A 25395-nucleotide genomic window follows, 5' to 3' on the forward strand; every position below is an offset into this window, starting at 1 on the left:
CTTATTAAAAAAGCTGAATAATATTCTATTTTATGGATTATGATCTTTCTTTTTTACCCTATCACCAATTAATTGATATGTTTTCTGACCTGTTTTTTTGTCGTAAAAATACTGCCCCACATATCTTTGATTATAAATCTTGGTACACTTTTGCAACCATCACTATTGATAACATTCTTTTTTTTTTAACTTTAAAATATATTGCTGAATTATTTTTCCAGAATGATTTCACCAGTTTTTGTTTTTGTTTTTACGGCTGTCGCTATGCCATATTGAAGTTACTGAGCCAGGAATTGAGTCCAAGTCACAGCTATGACCCAAGCCACAGCTATGGCAATGCCGGATTCTTAAACCTCATGTTGCCCTTAAACCCGCTCTTTTGCAGGGACCCAAACTATTGCAGTCTTAACCCATTGCACCACAATGGGAACTCCTAATTTCACTAATTTAAAGCTGCTCCTTCCAAGTATGTAGGGGAGTCTGTTTTCTTACATGCTCCTGAATATTGGATATCATTGAATACTTTAATTCTTGCCTATTTGGTAAGTAGAAAATATTATCTCAGTGTCTTTTGAAATGAATTTCTTTAAATTGTGAATGGGATTGAGTTTCTTTTCTTATATTTGTAAGTTTTTATATTTCTATTTTTATAGTTCATACATTTTAGTCATTTTTCTACTGGGTCATTCCTTTCATTATTGATTCATGTGAATTGCTTGTGAAGTTATTAATTTGTAACTAATAAAATATTCCTTATGATATTGTAAGAAATATGTTTTTCCATCTTCGTGTTTTGCTATCCACATTTGGTTTTCAAGTAGTCAGATCAGGTTGTTGTTCTTTATAATGCCTAGATTTAAGCAATGATTTAAAAGGTATTTTTCATTCCTAGATTATAAATAAATTACAAATAAATTCAGCTTTATTTTCATCTAAAACTACTATTTTGAATAGTTTTAAGTAAGGAGATTATATTGCTGGGTTTATATTTTATATTTATTATTTTGTATTCATTTTTTTCTTTTCTTTTTTGGGCTGCACCTGTGACATATGGAAGTTCCTGGGCTAGGGATCAAATTGGAGCTGCAGCTGTAGGCCTACACCACACAGTAATAGCAATAATGGATCCGACCTTTATCTGTGACTTATACAGCTGCTTGTGGCAATGCTGGATCCTTAACCCACTGAGCAAGGCCAAGGATTGAACCTGCATCCTCACAGACTCTATGTTTGGGTTCTTAACCCTCTGAGCCATAATAGGAACTCATTGATTTATATTTTAAAACTTCTTTTTGGTGCTGTATGATGTGTGGATTTTAGGAAATCAAGAGTGAATATGCAGAGACTAGTCAGGTGGCATTTGGGTGGGAAGAGATGATGGGGCTTGACTTAATGTAGCTTAGTAGAGCAGAGAATCTCTAAAAAAGTGAATAGTTGCAAGAATTTTGACTGTGTTGACAGGGCTTACATATTGGATTTGGGTACTGAAGAATAGGGAGAAGTCAAGGTTTTTTTTACTTCTGCATTTGGACGGCTTAGTGGCAGGGGTATTTTTCAAGAGGAAATCTAGAGTTCTAGTTTACCCATGTAAAGTTTGACATCTTTGAAAGACATCCAAATGTAGCTGCTCACTGTTAGGTAGGTAATTGAATATATTAATCCAAACCTTAGAGGTAATATCTGAATATCTGGCTTGGATGATATTTCAGTCACTGAGATCAACCAGAGAAGAATCTGTGAAACCCTGACACTTAGATCAGGATAAATGAAAAAGAACCAAAAAAGGATACTGAGAAATAATGGCTAGAAAGTGAGGGGGAAAATCCTGGAAAGAATGGTATTGCTGAAGCCAAAAGAGGTTCTGTGAGGCAGAAAGAATTTATCTCTAAATTTTTGGGTGAGGTGAGTAATATGAGGACTGAATTTGGCCCATGGGCATCATTGATGATCTTTATAGGAAAATCTCAGTAGGGTTGTGGGGTGGAAGCTAGATTTGATGGATTAAATATAGATCTTATATATGTATTTATTATTACTCCCCATGCTCCAACATTTGCAGCATCGTCACAACAGATACGCTTTGAATTTATAGAAATAATCTCATTATTATCACTATCCATGTTATGTCTTCAGTGGAACCCTGGTTTCCTTGTTTCCTCATATTCCATACTCGAATTATCAGAATGACCCATGTATTCCCAATTATGTCCCCTTCTCCTTCCTCTTCAACCCTTGAAATCTTTTCACTGCCCTCTGAAAAATCACAGATAAAAAATTTGAAAAAATTTTCTATATCATAAACATTTCTCTAAAAACTCCTTTCTTTCTCTTTCTTGAGCCAACAGAAACCTGGCCTATCCCAAGAGGACTCTTCTTTCCCTATAGTCATTCTAAATGGTGGTTATATTTACTCCCTGGCAATGGGAAGGGAGCCCTTTTGCTCTCCATTATTGTTTTCAGACCGTGCTTACTCCTCCTCTTCTGAAAATGTCCATCTTTGACTCTCATGGCATTAGTTTTATATTACTGTTTCCACACACTGTTCCTTTCATCTTTACATTTCATCTGCATATTCTGAATAATTTCCCCTTATTTTCTCATCATTTATCACCTGCCTAATTGGAAGTCTCTAATAAGATGCATCATAATTCTTTATTTTCAATATGCCTGATCCTTTTAATACCTGCACTGTCATTCCTTGAAGTTATCTTCTCTAGTGGTCTTGTTTTCCATTCTATCTGAGCAGCTCATTCCCATGTGCATACCCTAAATTTTGTTATATCAATACCTTAAACCTCTCCACATCTCAATTGCATCCTTTCTTTCCATCTCACTCCTGTTATTCTCACTCCTGTTATACTCACTCCTGTTATACTAATGAATTCTAAGAATTCATTAGTGCCATTAGGATTCCCAAATCCATTGATTGATTTTTATCTCTTTATCATTGATCTTCACTTCCTTGATGTCTCTTCTTCCAGCTTACAATTTATAGTCAATTATCACTTTTTTCATACTCCTTGACTCTCCTGACCCTCTGGTTAAATTCATGTCCACGAACACTAAGTCTTCCCTTAATGCTTCTTGGCACTCTTACTGTATTCTCCTAGGATTGTCACTCTCATACTCTCAAGATCATTACTTCAGAACTTTTCTCTCTTCAAACATCCAGCATCACCTCGCCCAAACTATCCTCAGCTTTGAAATTTTTTACTTCACTAAAAAACTGAAGTACTCAGACAAGATTTTACATTAACTGCATTTCCACATTTATCCACCTGTCAACACTGACACCTGCATTTTCTGCTTTTTCCCTTGTTACCATAAATTGCTTATTCCTAGTCTTATTTAAAACCAGTCTTCTTGACCTCTTGCTGGTTAAATATCTCATGACTTGGTCCTTTGTCCTCTTTGTTTTTCTATATGCACTAACTCCTTTGGAGATCTCTTGATGACAATGATTCCTAATTGTATATCTCCACTCTAGACCTCTCTCCCAAACTTTGGAAGTATGTATCCAGCTACTTATTGTCATGTTCACTTAGAGACCTCCAATTCAGTATGTCCAAAACTAAACTCATTGTCCTCCCAAATGTGCTCCACCTATAACTTTCCTTAGTTCAATAGGCAGCAACACTATTCTTTTTCATGCAGCTGTTCAACCCAGATGAAGTTATCCATGATTTTTTCCCTTCCTCTCATTTCCCATTCCAATATCTCAGAAAATCTTTTCATACTATTTTCAGAATACATTCAGGATCATTCCTTATCATAGCTTTAGTGCCACTATAATTGTATTCCTCCAGATTATTGAAATATCCTCCTAACAAATCTCTGTTTCTGATCTTTCCCAACGCCCTCCCCAGACCAGTCTTAACACAATAACCAAAGTAATCTTTTAAATATTAGGCAGATTATGTCACTCCTCTGCTCAAAACCATGCAGTGACCCTCATATCCCCATAATTTTACATAGTATAACTCTTATAATATCCTCCAAGTTCTACTTGGTTTGCACACTTAACTCCTCCCCACCCTTTACCTTTTTGATCTCTTTTCCTACTACTTGGACCTTAGCTCACTCTCTTTTAACAAAAGCAGCTTCCAAAATATTTTTGAACTTTCCAGATTTTTTGAGTATCAGTAATATACACCCAAACAACCCTATTAAAAATGACAGCCTCTTCACCTTGCTGTCCCTCTCATCCTACCCTATATTTCTTTGCCTATACATTTAATACATTATAGCACACCATGTATAATTACTCACTTTATTATTATAACTATTATTTATTCTATCTCTCTTCCTATTAGAATATAAACTCCAAAAGGTCAGGAAGCTGAGTTTTATTCTTTGCTGTATCTCAAGCACTTAAAATAGTGCCTAGTACATTATAAGCACTCAATAAGTAGTTTTGAATAGTTGAATAATATTTTTGAATAAATGAATATTTCCAAAGTTACCAGTCACTGGAAGAGTCAGGGTTCCTACCTGGTGGTCAGGTGCTATAGCTTGAGCTCTTTCTCAGTGAATTCCACTTCCTTGCACAGCATGTATTATACAAAGAGTGGATTGTGCATGTACAAATGAAATTGACTCGGACATTTATTATTCTGTAAGACATGACCAAATGGGTCTACATATCATTAATAAAATATATTAGGCACTTTAGGGTCTGCTTACTAAAATCAACACTATAAGTAACATTATTACAGAATTATGATGATAAATTGAGTGCTTTTGATATACAGCCAAAGATATAGGCAAGCAAAACTAAAAGAAGACTCACTATTCATTTTTAATCCTTGTGACTTCTTAAGTATGATCAGTGAATTTAAGTTCTACCTAAAATATTCTGTTAACTGTAAAGAGAGAAAAATGAGTATCATCCAACATTGTGAGTTTGTGATTAAACAAACACAAATGGTTCTGAAAGTTTGTGTTGACTACACCGGGCTCCTTTTGCTCCCCTTTAAAGAAGTAATAGTGATGATGATGGTGACAATGGCATTGATAACTAAATAGTGATGAGTGAATAAATCGGTTCTGCTTTTTAGTTAGAAATCTAGATAAAATGGAAAATTTAGGTATTTCTCATACTGCCAAAGAGATGCTGCTTTTTCTTCCACACTCTCTTTGCAGATTAGACACTGATTTATTATTTTAGAAACAATTTTGGGAACATTTAAAAGTAGAAAAACTTTTCCATGTAAATTCCTAAGGTTCTAATCCCTATTCTTCCAACAACGTGGGTGTGTGTGTCTGTGTGTGATGGAGAATATGGCATATGTGTGGGTGGTATTTGTTAAGAACAGAATATACTTGCTATCATCTCTTTTCCAAAATACCTCATAATCCACTAATTAATATTTAAGAATTCAAATGTTCCCTGAGGGTACATTTTTTGTAGTTTTTCACAGCATACTTGCATATCATGAGAAATTTGCTGAGCTGAAGTGCTGGAAGGATGTGTGTGTGTGTGTGTGTGTGTGTGTGTGTGTGTGTGTGTGTGTGTGTGTTGGGGTAGAGATGTTGAAGCTCATGTTTGGATCTTAAACTATTTCAAGGAGGGTGAATCTGGATGGAACCTTATAAGAGGTCTTTGAAAATAGTCATGAGATTAGCTGGTGATGTTGGAGGATTCTGATAAAGGGAAGTCATAGTGTTGGACGTGGGGAAGAAAGAAAGAAAATTAGATATTTAATAAATTTTTGTTGAAAAAATAGTTTTGTGTCAATAAATGAATGGATAACTGGACATTCTCTGAAAACTGAGGGTGGTAATAAAAATTATGTGATGCATTCTGCAGAACATCTATAGGTACGTATTTTCTGAAGCCACTGGTGATCAAAGTGTCTCTTTTTGGGAGTAAGCAGAGCAGTTTTAAAAGAAGTTGTTTTATCTCTATTTTTTAACTTCAAATCTACAGAGACCATTTTACTGTGTTAATGTCTTTTCCCTTAAGATAATTTCTTTTTAACATTTTAAAACTTTTCTTTCTTCCTGACCTGTAAGTCAAAGAGATCAGAAAACCCAGACCTAGTAATTTTAAGCTGACTTCCTTGCAGGCAGTAGAGAAGAAAGGAAGAGGACTTTAAAACTATCTTTCTCTCTTTGTTTTGAAAAACTGTTTCTTCTCTTTCCAAAGGTAACTTGGTGCTTTGAGGCTGTAATGTAAAAGAAAAAATTTTTTTGGGGGGGTGGGGTTGTGCCTGCAGCATGTGAAAATTCTTGAGCCAGGGATCAAACCTGTGCCACAGCAGTGACCTGAACTACAGCAATGACAACACTGGATCATTAACCTTCTAGGCCACCTGGGAACTCTAGAGAAAAATTCAACTTTCATTACTTTCTTGATGTGAAAATGAAAACAAAAAATATTCTTCTAGTTAATGTTTATTATCATATATATTATTTTGTTCTCTTTCCACCAGGTACATATAACTTTTTTAAGCTTTCGTCTTACATTAGATTAGGGAGAGTGGATAAATTCTTAGGATTTGTGCCTGAAGTAAGCCAAAGCCAGGGCTTAGTCAAACCTGAGGTTTACCTTAGAATACTGATGAGGTTTCATATGGTTATGACACTTCATTTGAAATAATTTGAGTTTCCTGATATAGCTGAAATGAGGTAGAAGAGTTGAATTTCAATAAAGCTATGTACAATTCTGAAAAAATCTACCATGTTTCTGTTCAGAGCTGAACATTTATTCATCCAGAATTTTATAGATTCCAGAACCATGACATTTTATTTATCTTATTAACTAACAAATTTGCTTCTTAAACAAGGCAGGCTTCAGTTAAATTTGAGGATGTTTACATCCATTTTTTTATTTTTTATTTTTTTGTTTTTTAGGGCTGCATGCATGGAGTATGGAGGTTTCCAGGCTATGGGTCTAATCAGAGCTGTGGCTGCTGGCCTATACCACAACTACAGTAATGCTGGATCTGACCTACATCACAGCTCATGGCAACACCAGATACTTAAACCAATGATCCAGGCCAGGAATTGAACCTGTGTCCTCATGGGTGATAGTCAGATTCGTCTCTGCTGAGCCACATCAGGAACTCCTTTACATCTATTTTTAAAAGCATCTTGAAAAAAGTTGTATTAGTTAGTGTTCTCCAGAGAAATAGTATGTTGTGTATGTATATTTACATATATAAAGAGATTTATTATAAGAATTAGCTCATTTAACTATGGAAACTGACAAGTCCCAAGATCTGCAGATCTTGGCAAGCCAAGACTCAGGAGAGCTAATGGTGTAGTTTCAGTTTGAAAGTGGGCAGGTTCGAGGCACAGGAAAAGCCAGTTTTATTTTGAGTCCAAAGTCATGAAAAAAGCCATTGTCCCAGCTGAAAGATAGCCAGTCAGGAAGAATTCCCTTTTATTTGGGGAAGGTTCAGCTTTTTGTTCTATGTGGGCCTTCACCTGACTGGATGAGTCCCACCCACAATATGCTTTACTTGATCCACCAATTTAAATGTTAAACTCATCCAAAAACATCCTCATAGAAACAATCAGAATAATGGTTAACCAAGTATGTGGGCACACACAGCCTCAGTTCAAGCTGACAGATAAAACTAACCATCACAAGTGCACCCGTACACATCTCCTTAAGCCATACTTAATCTCTAAACAAAGATGATAGTAAAGTCATGATTCTGCCTAACGTGATACAACAATCCTATGTACAAGTGTAAAGTGATGCTTTGTCCACTCCCAATTCATATGTCAAAGACTTGAAACTCAGTGTGGCTGTATTTGGAGATAGGATTTCTAAGGAAGTAATTAAGGTTAAATGAAGTTGTAAGAGAGGGGCCCTGATCTGATAGGATTAGTGTCCTTATAAGAAACACATGCAAATTATCTTGAGCTTTTTCTTGGCATCAGAAAAGAAAAAAAAAAAAAAAAAGGCCATGTGAGCACATAGTGAGAAGGCAGAAATCCACATGCCAGGAAGTGGTCCTCACCAGAAATTCAATAGGCTAGAACCCTGATCTTGGACTTCTGGGCTCCAAAACTGTGAGAAAATAAATTTCTGTTATTTAAGCCATCCAGTCTATGGTATTTTGTTTTGGTAATCCAAGCAGACTGAGAGAAAGGGAAACTTATGTACAGAGAAAATCTACTTTTCAGCCTTCTTGATATCAAAGATATATTTTAAGAGAACATTCATCACAGATTTCATGACACATTATTAAATGATAAACAATGAGAAATAGTAAAATCATTTTTGAGCAAGTGTTTCTATCCGCACATTGAACAAAATAGTAAATCATAAATATTTCTTGAAAAAATAAGTCAATCATTTAAAATAAATCTTGAGCACTTATAAAGAAAACACTTCAAATGTAAAATTTGTATTCACTTCTATATTTCTCACATCATTCAAAATAAGAATACAATGGAAACAATCTATCAGAAGAGGGAAGGTACAATAAATTATGATTCATCTACTTTATGAAATCATATGTGATAATCAAATCTGAGAATTATTAATGCCAATTAGAAAAATGTTTATCATATTTTATATGTATTCTGCTATACACATACATAAAATTGCACATGCATATCCATACACCACTCTATTTATTTCATAGTAATTTCATATTAGTGCCTTCACAATAATGTTTAAAAGAATATTTATTTAATGACATAAGTGCCTCAAAGGTGCCAATTTCTATCCTGCTGTGCAGCTTGGACTTCATCATCTTCACAAGGGTCATACATTCTTTTGCTTTGATGAGCCTGTTGGCATATATACATCAGAGAGAACTGAGCTATACTTCTATTTGAGTCAGACTAAGTGTATGTTTGGTTAAATATTTTTCTACTTTCTGTAAATTGTTCTCATTAAGTGCTTTCTCTAAGGAGCACAGCTTTCATTTTTTTCCCTCTGCAGAAGTACAATTTATATTGAAGGGAAAAGAATAGAGGATTAAAACAGTTAAAGTATCAAGGTGAGAGAAAACTTTGAAAAACCTAAACTATAATTGGAATCTTAAACCTTATTGTTAAAGGGACAATAGTCAACTGTAGCATTAGGTTATTACTTCACAGCAAAAAATTCCCCCAGGATATTCTTCCACACTCACGCATAGAATGTTTTAAGTGCTCCCAAATGACTCACTATATTTTTAGATTTTATAGAAGCTTATAATATTTAAATCAGCATTAAATTTCCTTTATGGCCATTCTAGCTCCATATCACATGTTGTTTATGATTGTCCCAGCTGAGAGATCACTTGGTGCTTGAAATTGTCTTCAAGCCTTCAGTGCCACAGAGATCTTTGAGATGAAGTTTCAGGATTAATGTGCCAGTCTGATTGGACATGAAGCTTGGGTTTGAGAGTTATAGAGGACATGACAAGACAGGTAATGCAAATCCAGATAGTGAAGATACCAAGAAAACATTAATTTTATTAATTAGTCTTTACTACCTGTTTAGGAACACAAAGTATTCTGTCTAGAATGGAAGCCAGGAAGTCCCTGAAGGAAAAGAATGAAAACTCTTGGCCTTAGTGCCAAACATTTTCATGTTCAGACAATCTATTTGTCATTTTCATAGTTTTTTAAACTAAGTATTTTTTTTGGCCAAATTCCTCATTTGGAACATTCCCCTTCAGATATCTGAGTTTTTTCTTCAGACATTAAGAGACTGGGAAAGGAAACTTCTTCATGTCGAGCCCCGAGGACATCTCAGACATCATGCCAGGCCCTTGGACTAGAACAGAAAAAATCCTCCCCCTCCCCCATTTGTGGAATATATGTTTTCATTTTCATGGATTTTGTAGGTAATTTTATTTAATCCTTATAACAGACCTATGAGGTCATTATTATTATCTAGTTTTAATAAAGAGAAACAAGGCTATAAGAGATGAGGTAGCTTCTAGTAAGGCCACGTAACTGGAAGAGTCAGGATTCAATCCCTACTCTGCCTGATTCAGTGTTTAGAAGTATTTTCTGTATTTGGCACAAGAATTTTCAGTGACTTAAATGGTGAAGATTTGTATGGATGCTTCCTTCAAAAGCAATTTGTACAGTAAAAAAAAAAAAGAAAAAGAAAAAATCAATGAGCTCATGCATTAACTCAACCAATATTTAGTAACTTTCTCATGTTCTAGACACTGTTCTAGAGCTGAAATCACAGTGGTGGGCATGACACACAAGATCAAGTTGGAGGGGGAAATGCAGACAATAAACAAATGAACATATATGTATTTTGATATAATGTGATCCAATATATGACCTAATTTCACATTAGATTCTCCTGCCTATTTTATAAGGTTATCTCTTACATTACCTAATGCGTAACTAGGCTTCCAACAAATTTAATGATGGCTAAAAGTCTTTTTTATTTTTTTTAAGTTTTATTGACATATAGTTGATTTGCAATGTTGTGATAATTTCATCTACCCATCAAAGTGATCCAGTTTATATATACACACACCCTTTCTCTTTCAGATTCTTTTCCCATGCAGATTATCATAGAATGTTGTATAGAGTCCCCTGTGCTATAGAGTTGGTCCCCACTGGCCTGTCATTCCATATACCACACTGTGCTATGCCAATCCCAAACCCCCACTCCATCCTTCCCCTCTACCTGTTCCCTTTGATAACCATAAGTTTATTTTCAAATTCTGTGAGTCTCTTTCTGTTCTACAAATAAGTTCATTTGTATCCTTTTTTTATATCCCATATATAAGTGGTATCATATTATGGTTGTCTTTCACTATCTGACTGACGTCACTTAGCATGATAACATCTAGGTCCATTCATGTTGCTGCAAATGGCATTATTTCATTCTTTGTTATGGCAGAATAATATTCCATTGTATATATGTAACACACCCCTGGTGGTCTAGAGGTTAGGATTCGTTGCTTTCACTCTGCGGCCTGAATTCAGTCCCTGGTCTGGGAACTGAAATCCCATATCAAGCCACTGAACACCAAGGTTAAAAAAAAAAAAAGCTGAAAGTCTTGAGGTGGTTGATTATATAAATAACTCAACTTAGAATAATTATAATAGTGCATCTCTAGGTATGGGAAGAATTAACAAGGTAAAACATTTCATGGATTATTTAAAAAAAAAAACATGTGATCCAAAAATTTTAAATTATCAAGAGGGCCAAATTCAAAAATCGACACATTGAGTAGCCTTCAACAGAATCTTTGCATGATCTAGGAATGAGATTTCCTAGCCCTGTGGAACAAAATTGGTCATAAAATCCTTCCCACACACTGGTCAAATTTGTGACCAAAGGAGGTACTGTGGACAAAGTCCCCTGCCACATCAATAAACAAAGGATGTTGTGGCCATTCAGCTATCAGCCACTGAAGCTGCCCTCTTGGTGGTGCACACTGTGGGGATTCAGGATGGAGAAAATAGGATACTGGCCCTAGATAGCTAAGGTGCATATCAAGGGAAATGATTTCCATGAGCCCAGACTCTTGCAACTCCCTATAGATAGAAAAGTACTAAAATCATTAACTTGAGATGTCTGTTTTTTCCCTTAATTAACAGTAATCTTATGATTTTCTGACAACCATTTTTTGTTTGCTTTTTCAAAAACTCCTATACATCCTAGCTCCTCTCTTGCTTCTTTTGTAAAGCTATCTGAGATGCTCTCCTCTGGGTTTGAGTGCTCATTATGTCTGCCAAATAAAAAAGTAATTCTCAACTTTTAGGTTGTATACTTATTTTTCAGTTAACAAAGGTAAAGAGATGTTAACTGATATTAAGTAGAGGACTACTTTTAAGAATGATGAGGACAGAAGGCCTCTCTAAAAAGTATGTATTTGAACAGAGACCCAGATGAAGTATGAAATCAGGCTATAAAATACCTTAGGGAAAAGTGCACTAGGTAGAGGGGATAAGGATCTGAGGTAGGAACAAATATTCAAATTTTAATAATTAGCAAGGAAATCAGAGTTGCTTGCATGGAGTGAATGGGGATGCAGGGAACATGATAGAGGATAAAGCTAGAAAAGTCAGGTAAAAGTAATGTGACCTGTGGATTGGGAGCTTGAGTTTTATTCCAAATGTAATAGGAAAACAAGATAGGGTTTTAAGTGGAGGAACTATGTTATTTTATTTATGTTTCTCAAAGGGATTCTCTAATAAAGGAATTTTTCATCATGAAACCCTGACTGGCCCTACTGTATCCTTGCTAGATGACTGTGAAATTGATTAATATTTTCCCAAACTGCTTCCTAAAATAATTTGGAGACATTAAATCTCAAAGGTTTTTTAAGGGTTTAGAAGAAAGAAACAAGGCTAAAAGATTGAAAAATAAGACCCAAGAAGAATGTTTAAAGACATTAGATTTGCCCCAGCTTTAATGAGATGGTAATTGAAATATAGCATTGTGTAAGTTTTGACATACTTATTTGACATTCATGTATACTGCAAAAAGATTACCATTTTACTAATCTTAGCTAACCCCTCCATGACCTCACATAATTATCTTTATTTTTTGTGTTGGGCCACATTCTACTCTCTATTTCTGAGTTTGACTTTTTTAGATTCAATATATAAATAATACTCTGATAGAATTGTTTTTATCCCTAACGTATTCCACTTAGTATAATGCACTCATGTTGTTACAAATGACAGGATATCTTTTTTTCTTATGGCTGAAAAATGTTCCATTGTGTGTGTGTCTGTGTGTGTGTATGAGAGAAAGAGAGAGACATGTTCTTTATAATGCATCCGTTGATGGACACAGATTGTTTCCATAAATGTCCATGAATAATGCTGCAAAGACATTACATTTTTATTTCTTAATAAAAATGGAAGGAGGTTTCTACAGGAACATCTGGAGATAGGCATGGCAAGGAAGCCATAATGGAATCTCTTTCTTTGTCTGCTGTGCTTAGCCCCATGTTCAGACTCTATGGTCAGAAAGCTCCAGGAAGATGATAAAGAAACTCTTTTAGCCAAGATATCTGTTAAACATGGGGATATAAGCTGTACTTCAGCCAGATGAGCAGTATTAGTGCCTAGCTCTAGAAAACATAGTGAACACCTTAAGGGCACTTTCCCAAAGGCTGATCTATTTCCAGAGTCAATTGGGGCCATAGTTGCCAGAATTTGCAATAACAATTTATCGATATGCTTGCATTTGAAGGCAAATAGGTGGGTGACACCTGGAAACAACTAAGCATAAGTCAGATGTTTCCTTAATTCTACTTTGCTGTTATTTGTAAAGTATGCCATTTAATAACAACTATTTGCAGGGATTGGTGGGGAGGTAACATACAATAAATGTCCACATCAATTTCAAGAGACATCCTAATTACAGAAACTAAAATGTGGGGAAAGTGTTTCATAGAACCAAGGTGATAGGTATATAATATGGTATATATTATATTATGATATACAAAATATAACAGAATATCTCCCTAGTATCAAATCAAATTACTTTCCAGCAAAAGCTTTGGAGTCAAAGAGACTTGGGTTTCTCTATCTTGGGTCTTCAACTGTTGTATATTACTTAAGGATTTATTTATGTTCCTCATCCTCACTTTCTTTTTTAGTAAATTAAGATAGTATTGATTCAATGAGCATCATAAAAGATGATTTATGTAAAGCACTTAGCATATTGAATGATAGAAGTAAGGGCTCTACGATAGTATGATTTATAATAAGAAATAAATATTTGTGTTTTTTTTCTCATTTCTGGCATAGAGTTCCTAAAATTGAAAAATTGAAAAATGGGCACAATACCTGAATAGACATTTCTCAAAAGAAGATATACAGATGTCCAACAGGGGTGCAAAAAAATGCTCACCATCACTAATAATTAGAGAAATGTAAATTAGAAACTGATTTTAAAAATTCCAAAAAAGAAAAGTCTAAGATCAGAAGGTTTCACAGGAAAATTCTATCAAATATTTAGAGAAGAAATAACACCTATCCATCTGAAATTATTCAAAAAAATTGCTGAGACCAGCTCAGCAGGTGAGGACTGAAGAACAGGTGCTGCGAAACTTAAGAAAAAAGTTAACATAAAACAAGACACAGAGACATTTATCTTAAAGGTGGGAACCGGGGGACTCAAGGTCTCAGGGACCAAGAGTGCCACTTCAAGAAACCACACTGCTTTTATTGTGCTCTTTAGGATTACATCAAGTAAGGAGGGGGTTGTAGGTGCAGGATATAGTTTTTTATTATTATTATTTTTTAAGATATTTCATTATTTTAAAAGTCACATAGCTGGTAGATTGTTAAGCTTTTACTCTGACCTTTAAGCATTTAACAATCATTAGCATTGAGGAAGCCTGGCATCAGCTATCTATGCATAGCATCTAGAGACTCATCATTGTGCTTCTGCAAATGGCATGCCTATCTGCTGCAACTGGCAACCCCGGGGAGCCTAAGTTCGCACCTCCATTCTCCTTGCTGATGAATATCCTGCTAACGACAGCTCACAAAACCCCTGGGGCCATGAGGTTCTTCTTTCTCTTATTTTAACAGGACATATCATGCTGTGCAAATGACATGCCAATCTGCACAGGCCCAGCTTGTCTAGACCAATGCATTATGTCCTCATTCAGCTGACCATATGAATAAATTATGCCTTTTGGTCTTTGTTCTTAAGCTTAAGTTATTTACCAGCACTGCGACTGTTTTTTCAAGCAGTAATATGGTAAAGTAATGCAGGACAACATGGAGGTTTCAGCATAGAAAAACAGAAGCAAAGAGGCTAAGTAAAGATTATAGAAACATGTCTCCTGACAAAAAAAAAAAAAAACCACAAGGGAAAGAATGCTCCTAAACTCACCATTTCCCTGATATCCAAACCAGACAAAGACACCACAGAGAAAAAAATTACAGATCAATACCACTCATGAAATTAGATACAAAAATCTCTAACAAAAATAATAGCAAACTGAATTCATCAACACAGTAAAAGGTGCATACACCAGGATCAAGTGGGTTTTATCCCAGGGATGCAAGGATTCTTCAGTATCACCAATCAATCAATGTGATATACCACATTAACAAATTGGAAAATAAACAATATGATCATCTCAATAGATGCAGAAAAATTTTTGACAAAATTCAACACCTATTTATCATAAAAATTCTCCAGAAAGTAGGCATAGAGGGAACCTATGTCAAAATAATAAAAGCCATGTATGACAAACACACAGCTTACATCATACTCAATAGTGAAATTCTGAAGGCATTTTTGCTAAGATTAAGGGAAAAAAAATGATGTCCACTCTCACCATTGTTATGTGACATAGTTTTGGAAATCCTAGCCACAGTAATCAGAGAAGAAAAAGAAATAAAAATAGAATCCAAATTAGAAAAGAAGAAGTAAAGCTGCTGTTGTTTACAGTTGACATGATGTTATATATATAAAAAATCCTAAAGATGCTACCAAAAACCTACTAGAATTTAGCAATGAATTCAGTAAATTTTTAGTATACAAAATTAATACAGAGAAATATCTTGCATTTCTATGCACTAACAACAAATGATCAGAAAAAGAAATTAAGGAAACAATCCCATTTACCATCACATCAAAAGGAATAAAATATTTAGGAATAAATATACCTCAGAGACAAAAGATCTGTACTCTAAAAATTATAGGACCCTCATGAAAAAAAAATCAAATTTGACACAAACAGATGGAAATATGTATCATATTCTGGATTGGAAGAGTCAAAATTGTCAAAATGAGTACTACCCAAGGCAATCTATAGATTCAATGCAATCCCTATCAAATTACCAAGGCATTTCTCACAGAGCTAAAACAAAAAAATTTAAATTTGTATGTAAACACAAAGATGCCAAATAGCCAAAGCAATCCTGGGAAAGAAAAACGGAGCTGGAAGAATCAGGCTCCCTGACTTCATAATATACTACAAAGCTACAGTCATCAAAACAGCATGGTATTGGCACAAAAACAGGAAAGTAGATAAGTGGAACAGCATAGAAAGCCCAGAAATAATCCCAGGCACTTACGGTCTACAACAAAGAAGGCAAGAATATGCAATGGAGAGAAGACAGTCTCTTCAATAAACAGTGCTGGGAAAACTGGACAGTATATGTAAAGGATGAATTAAAACACTTTCTAACACAAATCACAAAAATAAACTCAAAATGGCTTAAAGATCTAAATTTAAGATAAGATACTATAAACACTCTTAGAGGAAAACAAAGGCTGAATACTCTTTCACATAAATTGCAGCAGTATCTTTTGGATCCACCTCATGGGACCTAATTAAATGGAGAAAGATATTGCATAACAAAGGAAACCATAAACAAAAAGAAAAGACAACCCACAGAATGGGCAAAAATATTTGCCAACAAGGCTCTTGAAAACTGATTAATATCCAAAGTATGCAAAGATCTCATGCAGCTCACTATCAAATAACCAACAACCTAATCAAAAATTAGGCAGAAGATCTAAATATATATTTATTCAAAAAAGACATACAGATTGCCATAAACACATGAAAATACGTTCAACATTGCTGATAGAGAAATGCAAATAAAAAAATTAGAACTATCATATGACCTAGCAATTCCACTCTAGGTCATCTATCTAAAGAAAACCATAATTCAAAAAGATACACACACCCCAGTGTTTATTGCAACACTATTTATAGTAACCAAGACATGGAAACAACCTAAGCGTCCATTGACATACAAATGAATAAAGAAGATGTGGTACATATATAAAATAGACTCTTATTCAGCCATATAAAAGAATGAAATAATGCCATTTGCAGCAACACAGATGGACCCAGAGATTATCATACTAATGAAGTATGTCAGACAAAGAAGGACAAACATCATAAGATATCACTTATATGTGGAATATAAGAAATCATACAAATGAATTTATTTACAAACAGATACAGACTACAAAAACAAACTTATGGTTACCAAAGGGGGAAAGTGTGTGAGGGTATGAGTTGGGATTTGTTATTGGAACATGTACAGTATAGTATATGGAATGAATGGCCAGAGGGATCTGCTATATAGCACAGAGAAATCTACTAAATATCTGTGATAACCTATATGAGAAAATAATCTGAAAAAGAATGAATATCTGTATGTATATAACTGAATCACTTTGTTGTATAGCTGGAATTATAACAACATTGTAAATCAACTCTACTTCATTAAAAATTTTAAAAATGAGGAATTCCTGCTGTGTCTCTGTGGTGTCTCTGAGAGCCAGGTGTCAATCAGAGATAATCAGTGGTGTCTGCAGAGCTAGGACATAGGTCTGATCCCTGGCCAGGCACAGTGTGTTAAAGGATCTAGCATTGCAACTGTGGCTCAAATCTGATCCCTGGCCCAAGAACTCCATATACCACAAGGTAGCCAAAAAAGAGAAAAATACTTTTTTCAATTTAAAAATGAAAAAAAAAATTGCTACAGATTTACCTTCGTTTACACTTTAGAGAACCATTTTTTTTCCTAGATATATACTCAGGAATGGAATTGGTGGATCATAAGATAGATCTATTTTTAGTTTTTAAGGAATCTCAATACTATTTTCCAAACTGCTTTACCAATTTACATGCCCACAAAGAGTAGGAGGGTTCCGTTTTCTCCTCTCAGCCCTTATTGTTATAGACTTTTTGATAATAGCTATTCTGACCCATGTGAGGTGATATCTCATTGTGGTTTTGTTTTGCATTTCTCTGATGATAAATTATGTTGAGCTTCTTTTTATGCACCTATTATCCATCTATATATCCTCTTTATAAAAATATCTCTTAAGGTTTTCTGCCCATTTTTTATTGGGATGTTTGTTTATTTGATATTTGGTTGCATGATCTGTGTGAATATTTGGGATATTAATCTTTGTTGGTCAAAGATTTATCACTTGCAAATATTTTCCCCCATTTTACACATTTTTCAGTTTTGTTTATGGTTTCCTTTGCTGTGCAAAACTTTTAAGTTTGAGTTGTTCCCATATCTTTCTTTTGCTTTTATTTATTTTTCCCTAAAAGACTGATCAAAAAATATTGCTATGACTTATGTCAAAGAATATTCTGCCTATGCTTTCTTCTAGGATTTTTATAATGTCATGTCTTATGTTTAAGTCTTTAAAACATCTTCAGTTTATTTTCATATATGCTGTTAGAGAATGTTCTAATTTCATTGTTTTACATGTAGCCCTTCAGATTTCCCAGCACTACTTCTTGGAGAGATTGTCTTTTTTCATTATATAGTCTTGCTTCCTTTGTCATAGATTAATTGACCATAGGGATGTGGGTTTATTTCTGGGCTCTTTATTCTGTTCCACCGATTTATGAGTCTGACTTTTGGGCTAATTCCACACTATTTTGATTAAAACTTGGTTGTATTGTCTGAAATGTAGGAGTGTTATGCCTCCAGCTTTGTTCTTTTGCCTTGGAATTTCCTTAGCAATTTGGGGTCTTTTTTTGGTTTCCATATAAATTGCAGGATTATTTGTTCTAATTCTGTGAAAATTATCCTTGGTATTTTGATAGGGATTACATTGAATCTGTAGATTTCTTTGGGTTGTTTGGCCATTTTAATAACATTGATTTTTCCAGTCTAATCCAAGAGCATGTGATATCTTTTCATTTCTTTGAATCATTGTCAATTTCCTTTATCAATAGTTCAGCATATAGATCTTTCACCTCCTTCATTAAGTTTATTCCTAAGTAGTTTTTTTGCCATTTCTCGGGCCACTCCCGCGGCATATGGAGGTTCCCAGGGTAGGGGTCTAATCGGAGCCGTAGCCACCAGCCTATGCCAGAGTCACAGCAACGAGGAATCCGAGCCGCGTCTGTGACCTACACCACAGCTCACAGCAATGCTGGATCGTTAACCCACTGAGCAAGGGCAGGGACCGAACCCGCAACCTCATGGTTCCTAGTCGGATTCGTTAACCACTGCACCACGATGGGAACTCCCCCTAAGTAGTTTTTGATATGATTTTAAATGGGATTATTTTGTACTTTTCTTTGAATATTTCATTATTATTATATAGACATGCAACTGATTTCTGTTTATTACTATTGTATCCTGCAGCTTTGCTGAACGCATTCATTAGTTCTAATAGTTATAGGGTTTCCTATATAGGATATCATGCCATCTGCAAATAGTGACTGTTTTATTTCCTCCTTTCCAATTTAGGTACATTTTATTTCTTTTTCTTGTATAATTTCTGTGGCAAGGACTTCCAGTACTATGTTAAATAGAAGAAGTGAGAATGGGCATCCTTATCTTGTTCCTAAATTTAGCAAGAAGACTTTCAATTTTTCACCATTGAGTATTATGTTGGCTGTGGGTTGTTGCAAATGTCCTTTATTATGGTGAGTTTTGTTCCTTCTATACCCAATTTGATGAAAGTTTTTTTTATCATGAATGGAAATTGAATTTTGTCTTTTTTTTTTCCTTTTTTTTAGGGCCACACCTGCAACATACAGAGGTTCACAGGCTAGGGGTCAAATCAGAGCTGTAGCTGCTAGCCTTCACTACAGCCACAGTAACTCAGGATCTGAGCTCTGTCTGTGACCTACACCACAGCTCATGGCAATGCCAGATCCTTAACCCACTGAGCAAGGCCAGGGATCGTACCTGTGTCCTCATGGAGGCTAGTCAGATTCATTTCTGTAGAGCCATGAATTTTGTCATTTTTTTTTTTTTGTGCATCTATTGAGATGACTGTGTGGTTTTCGTCTTTTTTGTTTGTTCGTTTGTTAACATGGTGTAACATTTTGATTGATTGGTTATGTTGAACCATAATTTGGTCTTGGAATAGATTCAACTTGTTGTATATGATCCTTTTTATGCGCTGTTGGATTCAATTAGTAATATTTTGGGAGGACTTTTACATCTAAACTCATCAAAGATATAGGCTTGTAATTTTCTTCTTTTTCAGTATCTTTGTCAGATTTTGGTATCAGGGTAATGGTGGCCTCATGAGATGAATTTGGGATCCCTGCTTTTCAATTTTTTGGAATAGTTTGAGAAGGATAGGTATCTATTCTTATATATATGTTTGGTAGAATTCTCCTGTGAGGCCATCCAGATCTGAACTTTTGGTTGCAGGGTTTTTGTTTTGTTTTGTTTTGTTTTTTAACGGATTCAATTTCACTTCTAGTGATCGATATGTTCAGATTGCTGATTCTTCTTGACTTAGTATTGGCAGCTTGTGTGTTTATAGAAATTTGTCCATTTCTTCTAGGTTGGCCATATAACTATTTATTATATTCTTTTATGTATCTCTGTGGTATTGGTTGTTATTTCTTCTTTTTTCATTTTTTATTTTATTTTTGTCTTTGCTCTTCTTCCTAATGAGCCTGGCTAGAGATTTGTTGATTTTGTTTATATTTTCAAAAAATCAACTCAATTGCAATGATACTTTCCACTTTTTTAACTCATTTTATTTCCTTTCTGCTTGCCATTATTTCCTCGCTACTGCTGACTTTGGGATTTTTGTTGTTGGTGTTGTCATTCTAATTATTTTAGGTGGTAGGTTAGGTTCTTTATTTGAGTTTTTTTTCTTTTTTTTTCTTTATCTCCACATTTGTGTCATATAGAATTTCCTAGGCTAAGGATTGAATTGGAGCTTCAGTTTAGTACTATACCACAGCCACAGCAGCACCATATCTGAGTTGCATCTTATCCTATGCCACAGCTTAAGGCAACACTGGATTTGTAACCCACTGAGTGAGGCCAGTGATCAAACTCACATCCTCACAGAGATTGTGTCTGTTTCTTAACCCACTGTGCCACAATGGGAACACAGATTTTTCTTGTTTCTTAAGGAAGGCTGGATTGCTATGAACTTCTCTTTTAGAACAGCTTTAGGTGCATCCCATAGGTTACATAAAGTAGTGTTTTCATTTTCACTTTTCCTGAGATGTTTTCTGATGTCCTTTTTGATTTCATCTTTGACCCACTGTTTTTTAGTAGTTTGTTGTTATATCTCTATAGTTTATTTTTTTCTTTTTGTAACTGATTTTTAGTTTCACCCAATTGTGGTCAAAAACAATGCTTGAGGAGTTCCCGTTGTGGTGCAGTGGTTAACGAATCTGACTAGGAACCATGAGGTTGCAGGTTCCATCCCTGGCCTTGCTCAGTGGGTTAAGGATCCGGCGTTGCCATGAGCTGTGGTGTAGGTTGCATACACGGCTCAGATCCCATGTTGCTGTGGCTCTGGTGTAGGCTGGTGGCTACAGCTCTGATTCAACCCCTAGCCTGGGAACCTCCATATGCCATGGGAGCAACCCAAGAAATGGCAAAAGACCAAAAAAAAAAGAAAAGAAAAAGAAAAAAAACCCTACTATTTCTATCCTCTTCAATTGTTAGGCTTGTTTTAGAGCCTAGTATGTGGTCTATCCTAGAGACTGCTGCCTGTTTCCACACTGTCACAGGCAGTATCTACTCCTCAGTTGTTGGACAAGATGCCTCAAAGGTCAGACAGTTTCCTCAGGACTCCCCTCCTTTGGATCAGAATAGCTCAAGGGGAATAGCCCAGAAGGGGAGTCCTGAAGGAACTGAGACCCATGCACTGACAAATATTTGATGTGCCAAATGTGTAAGCATTTGTGGCTTTACTTAGATGTGGCTCAAAGCCACATCCCTTCCCCCCCGTGGTCTTCCCAGATCAGTGAAAGTCTGTGATGTGGAGTGCATGGGCCCAGAGTGCTTGCTAAGATGTACCAGGGGGTTAGGCACCAGATTGAAGGAATTAAAGCAACAGTGCTCTCATTAAAAATATGGGCTGCCTCCATGACACTGATTGAGCTAATGCCAACACTGCCTGCCATTTCCCCACCTAGACCATACCCAGGCCACCACACCTCCTCTGGATTGAGTCTTCCCCCAGGTTCTGTCTGCCACAAATCTAGTGCCAAGCAGTGGCATGGAGTAGGCAGGGCCTGACTGTTCATTGGGCTGAGAGCTGGGACAAGGTATGCTGGTAAGGGTGGTTCTCATGACACAGCTTGAGGAAGCACTGACAATAGTCCAAGGCTTTACCTAGATGGTGCAGGTGCATCCAACTCTGATGTGGAATGAGCAGGGCTGGGGTGTTTGCCCTGCTTATATTAGGGAGCATGGCAAAGAGGCAGCTGCCAGTATAGAGCTCCCTCTACTCTTTTTTGGCAAACCAGTACCCATGCACTTTTCATGAGTTGAATCTAGTCTTCTTCAGCACTTCTAGTTCTCCCAACATTTCTCCCAGCAGCCAAGGAGGCTTGTCACCTCTGTGTAGGGAGTTAAGAGCTGGACATTTAGTCTGTGGCTTGACCTCCTCAGTTCCCAGGACAAGGGTCCACTTATGCAGATCTTCTTTTCCTTTCAGATCCTTCCCAGGAGTGGAGGTCCTGACATTATGGGTTTTTTTCCCCATTTGACCAGGTTATGTGGAAATCTTTCTCTCAACTTTTTGTTGTATAATAGTTCATCTTCAAGTTTTCTTTTAGTTTTCTGTGAGAAGTGTTCTACATGAGAATATATTTTTGATGAGTTTGTGAGGGGAGGTAAGCACCACAACCTCCTACTCCATCATTATGATCTAATCTCTGGGCATTTCTTAAACTATGGGTATCTTAGTACATTTATATGTTAACTTACTATTAATTAGAAGTAAAAGTAAAATGTGAAAATGTAACATTAAATGTACATCTAATTCAATATTAAAATATTACTCAACCTACAAAGGAATTGGATATATTTTAAGTACTTATTTTATTACATCAAGGCAGAGTACCTCTCCTTTTCCCAAGTTTTATCATTTAAATGATTTACATAGTCTTCCTTTTAATGTTAAATGATATCATGTTAAATATCATATGACAGGAATTCTTAGACTGTGTAGTACTATATCAATGACGCAGTAAATAAAGTTACTGGGCAGTATTACTTGAAGTATGTTCATAATTCATGTTTATCTTCATGATTACATTTGCTGGCCACCATGACACTGTCCAAATATAAATGTTTTTGTAAATTACTTAAGTATCTGATTCAATCAAATTCAGTTATACATATAAGTAATTTTCATTTTGATAATCATATATCAGTAATCATGATATTTGAATCATAATGTGATTAACTATCTAAATTAGCTAGAGATAAATTCCATTTTGGATTGCATAGAGTAAATTTCATTTAGCATTGAAAGTTCAGGTGAAAGACATTTCTAAATGGCACTTCCAAAAACTGTGGTACCTTTATTGCCAAAGGACAGCAAAAATGAATTTTTCCCATAATTTTGCAGGCAAAAAAAATGGAAATCAAAGAAACAAATTCAAAATTTCATCTTTTAGCTGAATGTCACTGGTCAACATGAATCTCTGCTAAGATGTCTTCCTTAATAGCCTTGTAAACTTTCATCTTCTCCAAAATTATCATGGTTGTAGAGATGGTAGAACAACATCATTCTGTTCTCTTTGAATAGTTTACATTTCCCTATCTGGTTCAAAGATGCATTTTGAGCTTTATTGCTTTTGGTTTGCTGACCTAAAAGTTACATGAAGACTTGCTTTATTTAACGCTGATCTTTGAAAACAGTTATACTGAGAGAAGTGACTTTTTTCAAGGAATCCAAAGTAGTTCACAATTGGAGTTCCCATCTTGACGCAGGGGAAATGAATCTGACTAGGAACCATGAGGTTGCAGGTTTGATCCCCGGACTCGCTCACTGGGTTAAGGATCCGGCATTTCCATGAGCTGTGGTATAGGTTGCAGACACGGCTTGGATCTGACATTGCTGTGGCTCTGGTATAGGCTGGCAACAACATCTCCGATTAGACCCCTAGCCTGGGGACTTCCACATGCCACCAGTGTAACACTTTAAAGACAAAAGACAAAAAACAAAAACCAAAAACCAAAAAACAAAACAAAGTAGTTCACAAACACCTTTGAGTGTCTTTATTGGTATAGCTAACGAGTAGAAAACTGTTCACTCGTTGGCCATGTCTTTCCCTTTAGCCCAGTTTCCTTTGGCCTAAACATAGCTAGGATTAATATCATTTATGCCTATAGTTTCAAAAAACAATAGTACAGTGAGAGGCTTCAGTAATAGTTTCCTAGACTACCACAAGATGGGGCTAAATTATAGCAGAGAGCCAACTTTGTGGCCTATCAGAGTAAGTAGTTACCTAATTTACCTAATTTTATTTTTGGTGTTGTTGCTGCTATTGGGAGAGGGGAAATGAGTTTTGTAACAATGTAAAGCTATAAACTTTAGCAATTGAAATGTTTTAAAGAGAAATCTGGAAAAATCATTGTTATTCCCAAATAATCTTAACTTTAGTGGATGCATGTAATTTTTTCTTGCCAAATAATGAGTCTGCGTTTTTGCATTTACTGTGTAGGTACCCTGAACTATTGCACTGATTGATTATGTACCTGCATTTTTTTATAATATTCCTTAGTATAAAATACCACTTCCTAGACTTTTTTATTCCCATCCCTTCTTCTCCTCCTTCTCCTCCTTCTTTTTCTGTCTTTTTTCTTCTGTCTCCCATTTTTTACCAGATGACTAATACGCTAAGTATGCTTTTCCATTTCCCATGCCTCCCCACAACACTATGAATGGTAAGACTGGGATAGAACCAAGATTGTACCAATCTCAGAAGAAATGGAAGGAATTTTCTAGGTTGGAAGGAATGTGTAACCAAATGATTTGGGTTCTGATCTTATGTGTGAAATATCTACAAAAATCAAATGATATTAGTAATGGTTCATTAACTATTCATTGAGCACTGACTATAGGATAGGTATCATACTACACACTAAATATATTATTTATTAAGTATAAAGTATATATTAAGTTAATAAAAACAGACATTAATTCTTTCCTAATCAAGTTTTTGTAAATGCACAGATAAATTTTCTTTTGACAAGTTCTGACAAATATATTTAACTATGTACCCAATACCCAAGTCAAGATATGACATTTTAAACACTAAAAAGTCTCCTAACACCCCTTTACTCCAAGTCAATTTTCCTCAGCACCCTCTATCTCTAGCAATCATTCTGATTTCTATCATTTAGATTAGTTTGGCCTCTTATTGAACTGCATATAAATGGAATGTGTTTTATGTACGTCTCATTTCACTCGGCATAACATTTTTGTAGTTTATCTATGTTGTTGGGTGTATCAATACCATTCTTTTCATCGCAAGTGGTATCATACTGTATAAAAAATCACAAATTGCTTGTCCATTCCACTATTGATGATCACATCAGTTGCTTATAATATTTGATTATCATGAATAAAGTTGATATACAACTTTCTTGTATACAGCGTTTTGCAGAAATGCCTTCATTTCTTTTGGATATTTACCTAAAAATAGAATTGTTGAGTTCTAGTGTAGATGTATGTTTAACTTTGCAAGAAGTTGCCAGATGGTTTTTTAAGGTGGTTAT

This window comes from Phacochoerus africanus, chromosome 11, assembly GCF_016906955.1.
Source record: "Phacochoerus africanus isolate WHEZ1 chromosome 11, ROS_Pafr_v1, whole genome shotgun sequence".
Taxonomy (NCBI): Eukaryota; Metazoa; Chordata; class Mammalia; order Artiodactyla; family Suidae; genus Phacochoerus; species Phacochoerus africanus.